Raw genomic sequence first — 15,164 nt, 5'->3', positions numbered from 1 at the left:
TGAGGCATCTGAGAAATATGGGGAAGTAGTAATTATAGAGACAATGGCGTTAGATGGCTCTTGCTGGAGGCAATTCATGAAAGACCAAGGATGATTAATTAAAGACTAAATGTGAGGGACTTCCTTGGTGGTGCGGTGGTTAACAATCCGCCTGCCAATGCAGGGGACATGGGTTTGATCCGTTGTCTGGGAAGATCCCACATGCCACAGAGCAACTAAGCCTGTGCACCACAACTACTGAGCCTGTGCTCTAGAGCCCACGTGCCACAACTACTGAAGCCTGTGCACCTAGAGCCCGTGCTCTGCAACAAGAGAAGTCACCGCACTGAGAAGCCCGTGCACTGCAATGAAGAGTAGCCCCTGCTCGCCACAACTAGAGACAGCCTGCTGCAGCAACAAAGACCCAATGCAGCCAAAAAAAAAAAAGACTAAATGTGAAAACCAATGGGCCTCCTCACCAGCATATTAAGAAACTCTCTTCTGCAGTGGAAGAGCAGGAATAGCTGAGGCCCAGGCCCAGGATGTAATCAGAAGAATAGCAGAGTTCAAAAATGTTAAGTTGCCAACCTAACCAAGTCTGTTATGCAACATCAGGGCCCTGATTGGGAAAATACTGGACCCTCAGAAATGAGGACATCTGGGTAGAAATGTCCTCATTTGAATTCCCTCTGAATCTATAGAAGAGGCCCACTCCTTAAGAATTAATGCTTTCTTCTGGCTTGAAGATGATGAAGAGGCCTCTGCCCTTTAAGACTACACGCACGCTCCCTCAAGGTCTGTCCTGACTCCCCGCGTAGCCACCAGATACATAACTAAAGTTACAATACAAACCAACAGGAAAGTGTTGGGCCTGCTAAGGAGGAAAGGTGAAGGTTTCTGCAGAGCTTAACTGTCATGCACCTCAGAAGCCAAGAGAGTGTCTGTGTGATTTAACTCTAAGAGTGCTAGATCAAGGGATGGAGGAAAAACATAAAGTTGGATAAGGAAGTGTTTATCAACACGAAAGTGTTAGAGGAACCACTGACCAAAACCACCTGCCCGGGCCAGGCATGAGAGTAATCACTTGCATGAGTTATCTTACAAAAGGAGGCCCTGGTAAGGAAGATGGAAACTGACAAGCTACCATGAACCAGAAGAATTCGGGAAAGGTCAAAAGGAGAGAGGAGATGCCAGTCCATATGTCCCAGAATACTTTTCATTGGAACCCACCTTGGCTGAGTGATGTGCACACTACCATGACGCACCCTGAGTCAGAATGATTGGCTAGAGACAGCCTGGAAGCTAACCCATTACCCCTGAGACTATGAGCCGTGTGGCAGAGAGGTTCTCCTGGGTCCCCTTACCCTGCTGCTCTCCGCTTTCCCAATAAATCTCTTGCTTTGTCAGCACGTGTGTTTCCTCTGACAATTCATTTCTGAGTGTTAGACAAGAGCCCACTCTCGGGCCCTGGAAGGGGTTCCCCATTCCTGCAACAGAAGTACTCTTCTGGAACAAAGGTTTTATCACCCTGGCAAGAACTCCAGGAGAAGGTGTTGATATGCTTCTGGAATGGCTCTTAGAAGCTTGGAGAAAGTGACAGTTTCTCTTAAGTAGAAATGCTAGAATTACTGTGGCAGGCAGTGGAAAAGGGGTCAAAAGGTTTATGGAAGTTAGCATGCTAGACTGGACAGTTTGTGTAAGCTCTAAAAACCTACCAAGTGACTTTGTTCTGTAGGAAGGCCAAAGCAATGAAGAATATGCTGATAAGAGGGACAGCATCTCTGAGCTATCAGTGGTAGCTCTCCTCTAAAAGGGAGAGTTGATGGTAGAATGTTGTTCAGAACTGGGCTCACAAATAGCAATGGGAATGATGGGGATCCAAAATAATAGAGGCCAGGTGGAGGCATTCAGCCATCAGAAGCCAGATGGTACAATTATCATAATGAGCAAGGTCAGGCTAGAATGCAGGGAAGCCTGATGGGGTATGGAGTGGCATCTTCAGAGGTAAGATAGTTGTTAACGGTTCTGCCCCCAATTCCATTGTGTTTTGGAGGGGGATGGGGTTGGGGGTGTAGGGGTGAGGAATTTCCCCTCACCAGTTGGGTGTCCTACAATTCAACTCAGTTCTGACAGTATCTACCTGGAGTTAGCATCAGATTCCACAGGTGAAAGGCTCAGTCCCACAAGGCTTCCCTCCACTTCAGAAGCCAATTGCAAACCTGTTTCTGACCAACTGGCTGTAAATTGGAGCTTCCAATGACCACCTCCTCAGGTTCAGTTAATTTGCTAGAGAAACATTTTACTTACTTGGTCACGAATTTATTATAAAAGGGTACGACTCCAGCTAGATGAAGAGATACACAAGGTGAGGTCCTGAACAAAGGAGTGGAGTTTGGGGCCTGGCATGATGGCACATGGAAGGTTCTGGCTCCCCAACCTGGCAGCTTTCTGAACCCTGTCCCTTGGGGGGTTTTTTTTTGAAGGCTTCATTACATAGGTATGATTGATTAAATCACTAGCCACTGGTAATTGAACTTAGTCTCTAGCCCCTCTCCCATTGCCCTTCCCCAGAGGTCAGGGGGTGGGACTGAAAATTGCAACCCTTTAACCAAACAGTTGGCTTCCTTGCGCCAGTTAGACCTGGGACCCACTAACTAAAAAAGAGGTTAGGTGCTTTGGAATAAGACCCTGCAACACCATGGCAAGTATATACAGCACTGATTCCTCTAATGCTTACCCAAGGGGACTGATGGCCATTAACTCAGGTACCATATCCTGGGAAAAGGAGAGTATTCAAACATTTCAAGGCCAGTCAGTTACAGGGCCTAATTAACTTTGATACATGAAGATCCAAAACATCATCATGGTCTCCCTGTTAGTGGGGCATTGGGTGATCAGGTATTAAATGGAATCTTGACTCAGCTCACAGTGGTCATTTGTCCAGTCCCCAAATTGTAATTAGAATGGATATAATTGGTAGCACAACCCTACACTGGTTTCTTGACCTCTGCGATAGGAGCTATTGTAATGGGGAAGACCAAGTAGAGATTTCTAAAGCTACCCGCCCCCATCTGCCAACAAATCAAAAACATTTCATCATGTGGGGAATGTCAGAGATTAGTAGTACCTTCAAACACCTGGAGAATGCAGGGATACTAGTCCCCAATGTATCTCCATTTAATTCATCAGTCTGGATCTTGCAAAAACCCGATGGATTCTGTAGGGTGACAGCAGACTATCACAAATTCAACGAAGTAGTAGTTCTAATTGCAGCAGCTGTGCTAGATATAGCACTTTTGCTAGAGTAGAATTACACAGCTACAAGTATGTGGTAGGCTGGCATTGAGTTGGCAAATGCTTTCTCTTCCATCCCTGTCAAAAAGGAGAATCAGAAACAGGTTATATTCTCTTGGAATGGATAAGAGTATAAATTTAGTCTATTCTTGGAGCTATGTTAAATTTTCTACCCTCTGCCACAATATAATCTAAAGACACTTGGACTGGCTGGACATCTCACAGAATATCACAGTGGTCTACTGTATTGCTGGATCATGAGCCTGTATCCAGACCCCCATGTCGTGTGCCACTGATGCCCTGACATCTCTCCCTCAGTTCATATCTATGACCATATGGAGGGGGCAGGGAGTGTTCTTCGTGACTGACAAAGTAGGAGTGAGATCAAGCTGGTTTCACAGGTGGACTGGCCTGTTACATAGGTTCATGTCAAAAATGGATGGCAGCTGCACTGCAGTGTCAATCAGGAGTAGCCTTGAAAATAGTTGTGAGAGGAAATCCTCTCAATGAGCAGAGCTTCAGGTGGTGTACCTGGTCATTTACCATGTGTAGAAAGAGAAGTAGCCCAAGGTTAGGATATATACAGTTTCATGGGTAGTAGTGGTAAATGTTTGGTAAGTTGATAAGGGGCCTAAATTAGAAAAGATTGGAAGATTGGGGACTAAGAAGTCTGGGGTAAAGGCACATGAATGGACCAATGAGAGAAGATGCAAAGTGTGAAAATCTTTGTGTCAAATGCCTGTGCTAATCAGAAAGCATCCAGTACAGAAGAGCCACTAACAACCAGGTAGATTAAATGACTTGGGCACGTATCAATCAGCCTACGTCATAGGCTACACTAATGATAGCACAGTGAACGAATGGAGGAGTAGCCATAATGGCAGAGAGGGAAGCTATACATGGGTTCCCCTGACCAAGGCGACTTTAGCTACTGATGTTGCCAAATGTCCCATATGCTTGCAACAAAGCTCACTGCTGTGCTGCTGATATGGCACTATTCTTCAAGGAGACTTCAGTGGCAGGTTGACTATATTAGGCCCCTTCCATTCTGGATGGGCCAGAGATTTGTTCTAAAAGGAATAGACATGTATTCTAGGTATGTATTTATCTTTCCTACCCACCGGGCCTCCAGCAGCAGCAATATCTAAAGGCTTACAAAATATTTGATCCACCAACATGATTTCGTATATAACACTGCATTAGACCAAAAGACCCATTTTACAGCAAGGGGATTCAGCAGTGGCACATGACAATGGGATCCACTAGTCCTATCCACTGGTGCCCCTAGATGCCACAAACATGATAGAATGATGAAAGGGTCTATTGAAGGCACAGCTGAAGTACCAGCTTGGATATGATATACCCGAGGTTTGCACGCCAACTGCCAGGATGCAGTATACATGCTAAATCAATAATCTTTATATTGTGCTGCATCCTTAATATGTAGAGAACAGATGCTTCTAGGAACCAAGGAGTGGAAGTAGGATAGGATACACTTAACATCAAGACTACTTGGGGAATTTGTGCTTCCTATCCCTGCAACTATGTTTTGCAGATTTAGTTGTTATGGTACCCTTGGGGAAATGTTTCCACCAGGGGACGCAGTAAGAATCCTGTTGAACTTTAAGCTATGACTGTCCTCATTCAGGCACATTAAGTTCTTGGTGCCAAGGGATGAACAGTCAATAAGAAATAATCATCTAGGTGGGGGTAATGGACCTGATCATCAGGAGGAGAGAGGGCTGCTGCTACACAGTGGGGATGGGAAGGACTATCTTTGAAATCAAGGTGACCGGACTTCCTAGGTGGTGCAGTGGTTAAGAATCTGCCTGCCAATGCAGGGGACATGGGTTTGAAACCTGCTCCAGGAAGATCCCACATGCAGCGAAGTAGCTAAGACCGTGTGCCACAACTATTGAGCCTGTGCTTTAGAGCCCATGTGCCACAACTACTGAAGCCCACGCACCTAGAGCCCATGCTCTGCAACAAGAGAAGCCACGGCAATGAGGAGCCAACGCACTACAACGAAGAGTAGCCCATAGTCCCCACTTGCCGCAACTAGACAAAGCCTGTGTGCAGCAACGAAGACCCAACACAGCCAATAAATAAATAAATAAATTTATTAAAAAAAAAAAAAGAAAGAAAAGAAATCCAGATGACCTACTGAGGCTTCTCTTAGCACTTCCTTACCCAGTTTTGATGGTAAATGGATAAATTTAGCAGTTAGGCCTGAGAAGTGCATGGTAACCATGGGCTCAGATCCTCACGGTTGAAGATCTGGGAAAATCCTCCAACTAAGCCATCTAGATCAGTAGTGGTGCCAGTTAAGGATGAGAAAAAACTACACTGATAACAAACGAGGAATTTGATGAGTAGCAATTATATCTTGCTACCAGCTGCAACAGAAGAAGCTGCAGTTCATTCCACTTACCCTCCTCTCATAAGTTTTCCCTAAGAAAAGAACCCTCCGGTGTCCTGAAAAAGCTGCTTCCATAATTTATATGAAGCAAATGGATCTAAGAGGCATAAGGGTGGACTGTTATGGATGCTGTGCTATACTGTGTTGCCCTGATTCCCCTTTAGAACTGGAAGACTTATTCCTCCAGCTACTGGGAAGGTTGGCTGATAGCTACAAGTTCTTAGATGAAGCCACATCATCCAAAGGCATGCTCCCTTCCCAGGATAGCTCACAGCCAAAGACTTATCTATGTGGGGGTATAAAGGTTCAGACCTCATGCTCCACTTGGGACAACTCTGAAGGGACAACTGCTTTAGAACTCTCTACGACGTCATATGAAGCTTTACTGTGATTCCATTGCAGCTCCGTATATTCCTGTCTAATCTTGCTTCCTTCCAGTCCTCCACAGGCATTGATCCTAAGGATGTTGCCCTGAAATCTGTCTAGAGGTGCGGATTCCTGATCTCTGGAAGAAAAGAATTTTTCCTGGGATGAATAACGAGCCACTGCTCAGGTTTAAGTAGCAGAGTAAAGTTTATTAAGGAGAGAAAGTACAATAGCTTCTGGCACAGACACCAGGAGGGGGTGGAGAGACCCACGATGGAGTTGTACATGTGTCTTATATAACCTAAAAATAGAGGAGTTAATTATAACCCCCACCTAGTTTGATGGAATTACCTCTAACTACAGGAATTTACAGCAGCAATGGACTGATTACTAAAAACAATGACTTTAGCCTGAGAATTAAGGATTGATCATTCCCCGGAAGGGTCATGATATTCATCAGCATTTAGGAATTTCTTAATTCAGTGATCTGTGACGTTCCAAGTAATCATTGCCCTAGCTTCCAATTAAGATTACAAAGGGCGTTGTAAGAATCAATTTTAAAGAAAGAAGGAGCTTTAAATCACATTCTCAAGTTTTTCTGCCCTTCCCCTAGTGGGTCAGGCCCTGAAGCTCTCAAGGACACTCTCTGGGTTTCCTCTATGGGTTTGCTTCTTATAGGAATTACCTTTATAGCATTTAACTTCTGGTGATAGTTGTTAAATTATACCCTGATCTTTCCATTAATAAATCTATCTGTGATTATTTAACAGGAATTTTGTGAGTTTTTATGCCCAGTAGGATGTTACTGTCAAGAGATTTATTTTTTGGGTCCCCAAAAATATACAGCAGAAAAAATAAGGCATGTTTGAGAAAAATATACATACTGTTTTGCATTTTCTAGTTAAGTGACAAGTTTTACACATTTGAAGAAGGGGTAGATAGTCTAAGTTGATTCTTATCAAAAGATGACACTTTTATTAAGAAAGAGGGCTTCCTAGGTGGCACAGTGGTTGGAATCTGCCTGCCAATGCAGGGGACACGGGTTTGATCCCTGCTCCAGGAAGATCCCACATGCCACAGAGCAGCTAAGCCCATGGGCCACAACTACTGAGCCTGCGCTTTAGAGCCCGTGAGCCACAACTATTGAGCCCACATGCTGCAACTACTGAAGCCCATGCGCCTAGAGCCCGTGCTCCACAACAAGAGAAGCCACAGCAATGAGGAGCCCGCACACCACAGTGAAGAGTAGCCCCCACTCACCGCAACTAAAAAGAAAGCCTGCGCACAGCAAAAAAGACCTAACACAGCCAATAAAATAAATAAATAAATAAATAAAATAAATTAATTAATTAAAGAAAAAAGAAAGATCTTAAACTTGCCACAAAGAAAATGTAGAATATTTCTATTTTTAGAGAGGTAATTAGACTAATAGTACGAGCTTTAGAATTTCAAAGTCCTGGCTTAAATACCAACTTCATTCTTTATTAGCTTTGTAACTTAAGGCAAGTTACTTAATTTTGCTAATATTATCTAGGGAGGACAATGTTGTGAAGGGGTTAATTGTGTGGCCTCTGAAGCGAGATCTTCTGGGTTTAAAGCTGTCACTAACTAGGTAACATCAGATGAGTTAACTCATTTACCTCTCTGTACCTCAGGTTCCTCCTCTTTAAAATGAAGATGATGATAGTGACTACCTTATAGGTTTGTTGAGATTAAATAAATTAATGTATGTAAAGTGCTTAGAACAATGTCATTGAGTGATGAATAAAGTTACACGCTGTTATCATTATCTGTGCTATAGGTTAACAATATCTGCCCATAGAGTTGTGGTGAAGATTATATGAGGCAATGTATGTGCCATGATTAGCTCAAAGCCCCTAAAAAATTGTAATCATGAGTATGTGTTATAGCTGTTACATAAGATTAAAGATTCCTGGCATAGCCAGGAAGATACAAAGAGAAACAGACACACCAGACAGCCTTTGTGCTTGAGCTTAGAGTCTAACAGGGATCAAGTGAGAGTGAATGCGATATGTCAGTCTTCCCTGGCACAAAGGAAGGTAGATAGATAAAAACAAATATTCTCAGGCACACAGGGGAAGTAGTATGTAATCCATGTTCTTTCTTATTCTTACTTTTACCTTTTGGGTTCTATTTATCTATCAATCATTTGCCATAATTATAGAGTTTGAGGGAAGGGGAGGGGTTGGGCTTCTTCCAATTTGTACTTTTTGTACCTCTCTAATTTCCAGTCATTTTTCTCATATTATACAATCGATAAAAACCTACTAAAGACCAAGACACCAAGAATAAATAGTTAAGACTACTCACAACGTAGTTGGGGAAACAAATAAATAACTGTAATGCATTATATTATAGATTTTTTTCAAACTTATAATAGTTATAAACAAAATGCTAAGGTAGCAAAGAGAAGGGAATGATTGATTTTGCAGAAGCTTTTTGTCTCCATTCCCTCAGCATGCAGTCTGTTTTACCACTCAAGTCACTGCTTACAATATTAATATGATTGATTTTTCAGAATTCTATTTGTCCTCTTAAGTTTATACTAAACCAGGGTTTCTCAGCCTTGTCACTATTGATATTTTGGACAGGATATTTCTTTGTTGTAGGGGGCTGTCCTGTGCATTGTATGTAAGATACTTACATTTCTGATCTTAGTAGTACTCCCCCAGACTTGACAATCAAAAGTGTCTCCCCATTGCCAAATGCCCATTGGGGAGAAATATCCCCCCCTCTTGAGAACCACTGCACTAAATCAATGATTATTTATGGACTAAAGTCTTATTAGTTATGTTCCCACCTTATAACAGAATAGTAATGATTTATCATTTATCATTGGTACATAGGAACCTGAAACTTTGCTATCATGATCATTCAGCTACTTGATAAGTGATTTGATATAAAGGAAATTACATCAGTGATTTAAGCACAAATCTACATTTTTAGATGTTTATATGTTTTGTTTCTTTATCTTCACAAGGACAATATGCTATTAAAATGGGACTGTCAGAGAATAAGAAAGAGCTCTTGGAAATTAAAAATATAATAGCATCTGTTGGTTATTGTTGTGTGATAAATTACCTCAAAATTTAGTGACTTAAAACAAGAGTAAATATGTATTATTTCAAATAGAGTTGCCATATGATACGTCAATCCCATTCCTGGACATATACCCAGAAAAAACTATAATTTGAAAAGATACATGCACCCCTATATTCATAGCAGCGCTATTCACAATAGCCAAGACATGGAAACAACCTAAATGTCCATCAACAGATGAATGCATAAAGAAGATATAGTGTGTATATGTACACACACACACACACACACACATACACACACAATGGAATACTACTCAGCCATAAAAAAGAATGAGATAATGCCCTTTGCAGCAACATGGATGGACCTAGAGATTATCATACTATGTGAAGTAAGTCAGACAGAGAAAGACAAATATCATATGATATCACATGTAGAAGCTAAAATGTGACACAAATTAATTTATCTGTGAAACAAAAATAGACTTATAGATATAGAGAACAGGCTTGTGATTGCCAAGGGGGGAGGTGGTGTGGGAAAGAGATGGGCTGAGAGTTTGGGATTAGCAGATGCAAATTATTATGTATAAAATGGGTAAACAACAAGGTCCTACAGTATAGCACAGGGAGCTATATTTAATATCCCGTAATAAACCATAATGGAAAAGAATATGAAAAAGAATATATATGCATAACTAAATCACTTTGCTGTATAGCAGAAATTAACACAGCCTGTAAATTAACTATATGTCAATAAAATAAATTTAAAAAATAACATATTATTTCTTAGTTTCTATGGATTAGAAATTGGGAAGTGGATTACCTAGGTGGTTCTGGTTGTGGGGGTGCCCTCATAAGATTGCAGTTAGGATGTTAACTGGGGCTGCAGTCATCTGAAGATTTGACTGAGGTGGAAAGGTCACCTTTCCAAGATGGATCAAACACGTGGCCGGCAAATTAGTCCTAGCTATTTACACGAGGCCTCAGTTCTAACTATGTGGGCCTCTCCATTGGGATACATGACATGGCTGCTGACTTCTCTCAGAGTGACTGATCCAAAAAAGAGCAAGTCAGAAGCAACCTTAGAAGTCATACACCATCACTTCCACCTTACTCTGTTGGTCATACAGTCCAAACTTGATAGAATTTCAGAAGAGACTACATAGAGATATGGATCATTGGGGGCCATCTTAGAAGCTATTTACCATAATACAGTAATAAAAAAAAAGTTCTAAGAGTTGGAACATAAAATCAGGGAAAATCACCTAAAATGAGAACCAAAAGACAAATAGATGAAAAATAGGAAAGAAAAAGTAAGAAAATGACTAAATCAAACAGGAAGCCCAATATGACTAATAGAAGATTCAGGAAAAGAGGAGAGAAAAAAGAAGAAATTATCAAAGAAATTTAACAGGGTTGCAAGTTATAAAGTCAACATAGGAAATCAGACTCTCTTTCTCTCTCTCTCTCTCTCACACACACACACCCAGAAGCACTGAACAATTGGAAAATGGAATTTTAAAATTCCATTTACAGACTTTCCCTGTTGGTGCAGTGATTAGGAATCCACCTGCCAATGCAGGGGACATGGGTTTGAGCCCAGGTCCAAGAAGATCCCACATGCCTCGGAGCAACTACGCCCGTGTGCCACAACTACTGAGCCTGTGCTCTAGAGTCTGCGAGCCACAACTACTGAGCCCATGTGCCACAACTATTGAAGCCCACCCACCTAGAGGCCGTGCTCTGAAACAAGAGAAGCCACCGCAATGAGAAGCCTGTGTACTGCAACGAAGAGTAGCCACAACTTGTCGCAACTAGAGAAAGCCTGTATGCAGCAACGAACACCCAACACGGCCAATAAATAAATAAATAAAGTTTATAAAAAAATAAATAAAATTCCATTTACAATATTATAAAAATATAAATGCTTAGCAATGAATTTAACAAAAGATGTGTAAGATTTCTACACTGAAAATTACAAAGCATTTCTGAGAGAAATTAGACTTTAATAAATAGAGAAATATACCATGTTCATGGATTGCAAAACTTAATATTGTTAAGATGTCAATTTTCCTCAAACAGATCTCCTCAAATAGAGCTCAATCAATTCCAATAAAAACCACAGCAGCTTAAAAAAAAGTGGATTAACCATTCAAAAATTTATATGGAAATACAAAAAACTCAGAACAACCAAAATGTTCTTGAAAGAGAACTAATTTGGAGTAACTATATTTCCTTACTTTCAAGGCTTACTATAAATCTATAATAATCATGACAATGAGGTTTGCATAAAGATAGACAAACAGATCAATGAGACAGAATTAAAAGTCCAGAAATAAAAATCCATAATTATATAGTCAATAGATTTTTGACAAAGAGCACCAAAGCAATTTAATGGGGAAAGGAAATTATTTTCAACAAGTGGTGCTGGAACCATGTGGACAAAAATAAGCCCTCAAATCTTATCTCACACTATTTGCAAAATTTAATTCAAGTTGGATCACATACCTAAATGTAAAAGCCAAAATTCTCAGGTCATCCAAAAACATTATTAAGAAAATAGGGACTTCCCTGATGGCACAGTGGTTAAGAATCTGCCTGCCAACGCAGGGGACACTGTTCAATCCCTGGTCCAGGAAGATCCCACATTGCCATGGAGCCAGTGTACCACAACTACTGAGCCTGTGCTCTAGAGCCCTCAGGCCACAACTACTGAAGCCCATATACCTAGAGCCCATGCTCCACAAGAAAGAGCAGGCCCCACTCCCACAGCTAAAGAAAGCCCATGCACAGCAATGAAGACCCAATGCAAGCAAAAAAAAAAAAAAAAAAGAAAAAGAAAAAGAAAGAAAATAAACACCGAAGCTACAGACTGGAAGAAAATATTTGCAATTAATATATCTGATACAGGACTTGTATCCAAAATATTTAATAAACTCAGTAATAAGACAAACATCCTAATGAAAAATGGAAAAATATTTTTTTCCACTTTTTCCTTTTTATTGAAGTACAACCGACTTACAGTATTATATTAGTTTCACATGAAGAACATAGTGACTTGATATTTTTATATATTTTATTTATACACTATAATGCTGACCTGAGCATCAGTAATAATAAACTTTAAAACACATATAAAGGGGGCTTCCTAGGTGGCGCAGTGGTTGAGAATCTGCCTGCCAATGCAGGGGACACGGGTTTGATCCCTGCTCCAGGAAGATCCCACATGCCACGGAGCAACTAAGCCCGTGCGCCGCAACTAAAAAAAAAACCAAAAAAAAAAAAAAAACAAAAACAAAACAAAAAAACACATATAAAGATTTTGTCCCACTCTACTAAACAGGAATTTTACAGGTACACAAAAAAGCACATTTAACCATAGTATAGGGCTAATCCACAGATCACTGTTTTCACAGAAATTTCTGATTTATAAACTTGGTTTTGTTTTGTTTTTTTTACCTTAAGTTCTCTTAAAAATTAATTAATTATTTATTTTTGACTGTGTCTAGTCTTAGTTGCAGGATGTGGATCTTCCACTGTGGCTCGTGGGCTCTTCATTGCAGCATGTGGGCTTCTCTCTAGTGTGGCATATGTGTTTTCTCTCTCTAGTTGAGGTTCTCAGGCTCAATAGTTGAGGTGTGCACAGGCTTAGTTGCCCTGAACCATGTGGGATCTTAGTTCCCCGACCAGGGATCAAACCCACGTCCCCTGCCTTGCAGGACAGATTATTTACCACTGGACCACCAGGGAAGTTTCTGGTTTAGAATTTTTTTTTGTTTTCCTTCCTTCTACTTTCTTAGAGTTTAATTTGCTTTTGTGTGTGTGGTAAAAAAACAACAAAAAACACAACATAAAATATACCATTTTAACCACTTTTAAGTGTACAGTTCAGTAATGTTAACTATTTTCACAGTGTTGTAAAACAGACCTCCAGATCTTTTTCATTTTGCGAATCTGAAACTCTATATCCAATAAACAGCAAGTCCCCTTTCTCCTCCCCTCAACCTCTAGTAACCGCCATCCTACTTTCTGTTTTATGAATTTGACTACTTTAGGTATCTCATATAAGTAGAATCATACAGTATTTGTATTTTTGTGACTGGTTTATTTCTTTTTTTCTTTTTGGCTGTGCCATGAGGCATGCAGGATCTTAGTTCCCTAACCAGGGATTGAACCTGTACCCCCTGCAGTGGAAGCTCAGAGTCCTAACTACTGGACAGTCAGGGAAGTCCTATGGTTGGTTTATTTCACCTAGCATAACATCCTCAACTTTCATCTTTATTGTAGCACATGACAGGATTTTCCTCCTTTTAAAGCATGATTAATACTCATCCATCCATGAACATTTGGGTTACTTCTATCTCTTGGTTATTATGAATGGACAGGAATGTTCATATGTGCTGTGAACATGAGTATGCAAATATCTCTTTGAGACCCTACTCTCAATTCTTTTGGCTATACACCCAGAGCTGGGATTGCTGAATCATATGGTAGTCCCATTCTTACCTTTCTGAAGAAACTCCATACTGTTTTCCATAGGGTCTGTACCATTTTGCAATCCCACCAACAGTGCACCAGGGTTCTGATTTCTCCACATCTTCACCTACACTTATTCTCTTTTTTTCAAATATTAACCATCCCAATGAGTGTGAGATGATATCTTGTGGTTTTGATATGCATTTTCCTGATGATTAGTGATGTTGCGTATCTTTTCATATGCTTGTTGGACATTAGTATATCATATTTGGGGAAATGTTTAGTCAAGTCCTTTGCCCACTGTTTCATCAGTTTATTTGATTTTTTTGCTACTGGGCTGTAGGAGTTCTTTAGATATTCTGGATATTTTATCACATATATGAGTTGCAAATATTTTCTCCATTCCATAGGCTGCCTTTTCACTCTGCTGTGTCCTTTGATACACAAAAGTCATCCCCAGCCCCCCACCCCCACCCCACCCCGCCCCAAGCCAGGCAGCAGGTGGGATCTTAGTTCCCTCACCTGTGCCCCCTGCAGTGGAAGTTTTTAAGTTTGATGTAGTCCCATTTGTCTATCTTTGCTTTTGTTGCCCCTGCTTTTGGTGTCATAAACAAGAAATCATTGCCAAGTCCAATGTCCTTAAGATTTTCCGCTATGTTTTCTCCTAGCAGTTTTATAGTTGTAGGTCTTATGTTTAGGTCCTTAATCCATTTTGAGTTAATTTATATATATATATATAAACAGTCCAGCTTCATTCTTTTGCAGGTGCATACCCAGTTTTCCCAACACCATTTGTTGAAGAGACTGTCCTTTCCCCATTGAGTCATCACTGCACCTTTGTCAAAGATCATTTGACCATATATGTGAGGGCTTTTTATTTTTTAAATAGACTTCATTTTTCAGAGCAGTTTTAGGTTCACAGCAAGTACAGAATTCCCATGTATCCCCTGCTCCCTCCAGGAGCTAAATATGCTTTTAGCTTCCTGATGGGAACTTAGATTGCAGATTTTAAGACTTCTTTTCAAATATATGCACTTCAAGCTACAAATCTCCCTCTAAACAGTACTCACTGCATCGCATAAATTCTACTATGTTGTATTTTCATTATCTTTTAGTTCAAACTATATTAAAATTCCCACTGAAGTCTCCTTTGACATAAAGGTTTAGAATTATGTTGCTCACCTTCCAAATATTTGTGGATTTTCTGGCTTTTTGTTATTTCTAGTTTAATTCTGTTGTGGTTAGAGACCAAACTCTAATTTCAAGCCTCTTAAATTCGAGACTCGCTTTCTGGCCCTGCCCCACACACCTGATGTTGTTTTTGTTACGGTGGGAAAACCGGTGGGTTCAGGCTGTCATTTATTTTTTCTGCTTTGGTTATGTATAGCGTGCACTGCGGTGGTTCAACACTAAGTTTTGAAATCTTGAAACAGTATTCCATTCAGGGGCACGTCCTCTAGGTTTACACTACAGTGATTAGGATGCAGTTAAAGACAGAGTACTTCTGAGCAGCAGCATCGCACAGTTTAGGAACTCTTTCCACCCCTCACAGAATGGCAGGGCGGTACAAT

The sequence above is a fragment of the Hippopotamus amphibius genome, chromosome 5, assembly GCF_030028045.1.
Source record: "Hippopotamus amphibius kiboko isolate mHipAmp2 chromosome 5, mHipAmp2.hap2, whole genome shotgun sequence".
Classification (NCBI taxonomy): domain Eukaryota; kingdom Metazoa; phylum Chordata; class Mammalia; order Artiodactyla; family Hippopotamidae; genus Hippopotamus; species Hippopotamus amphibius.
This window is presented reverse-complemented; position numbering follows the sequence as displayed.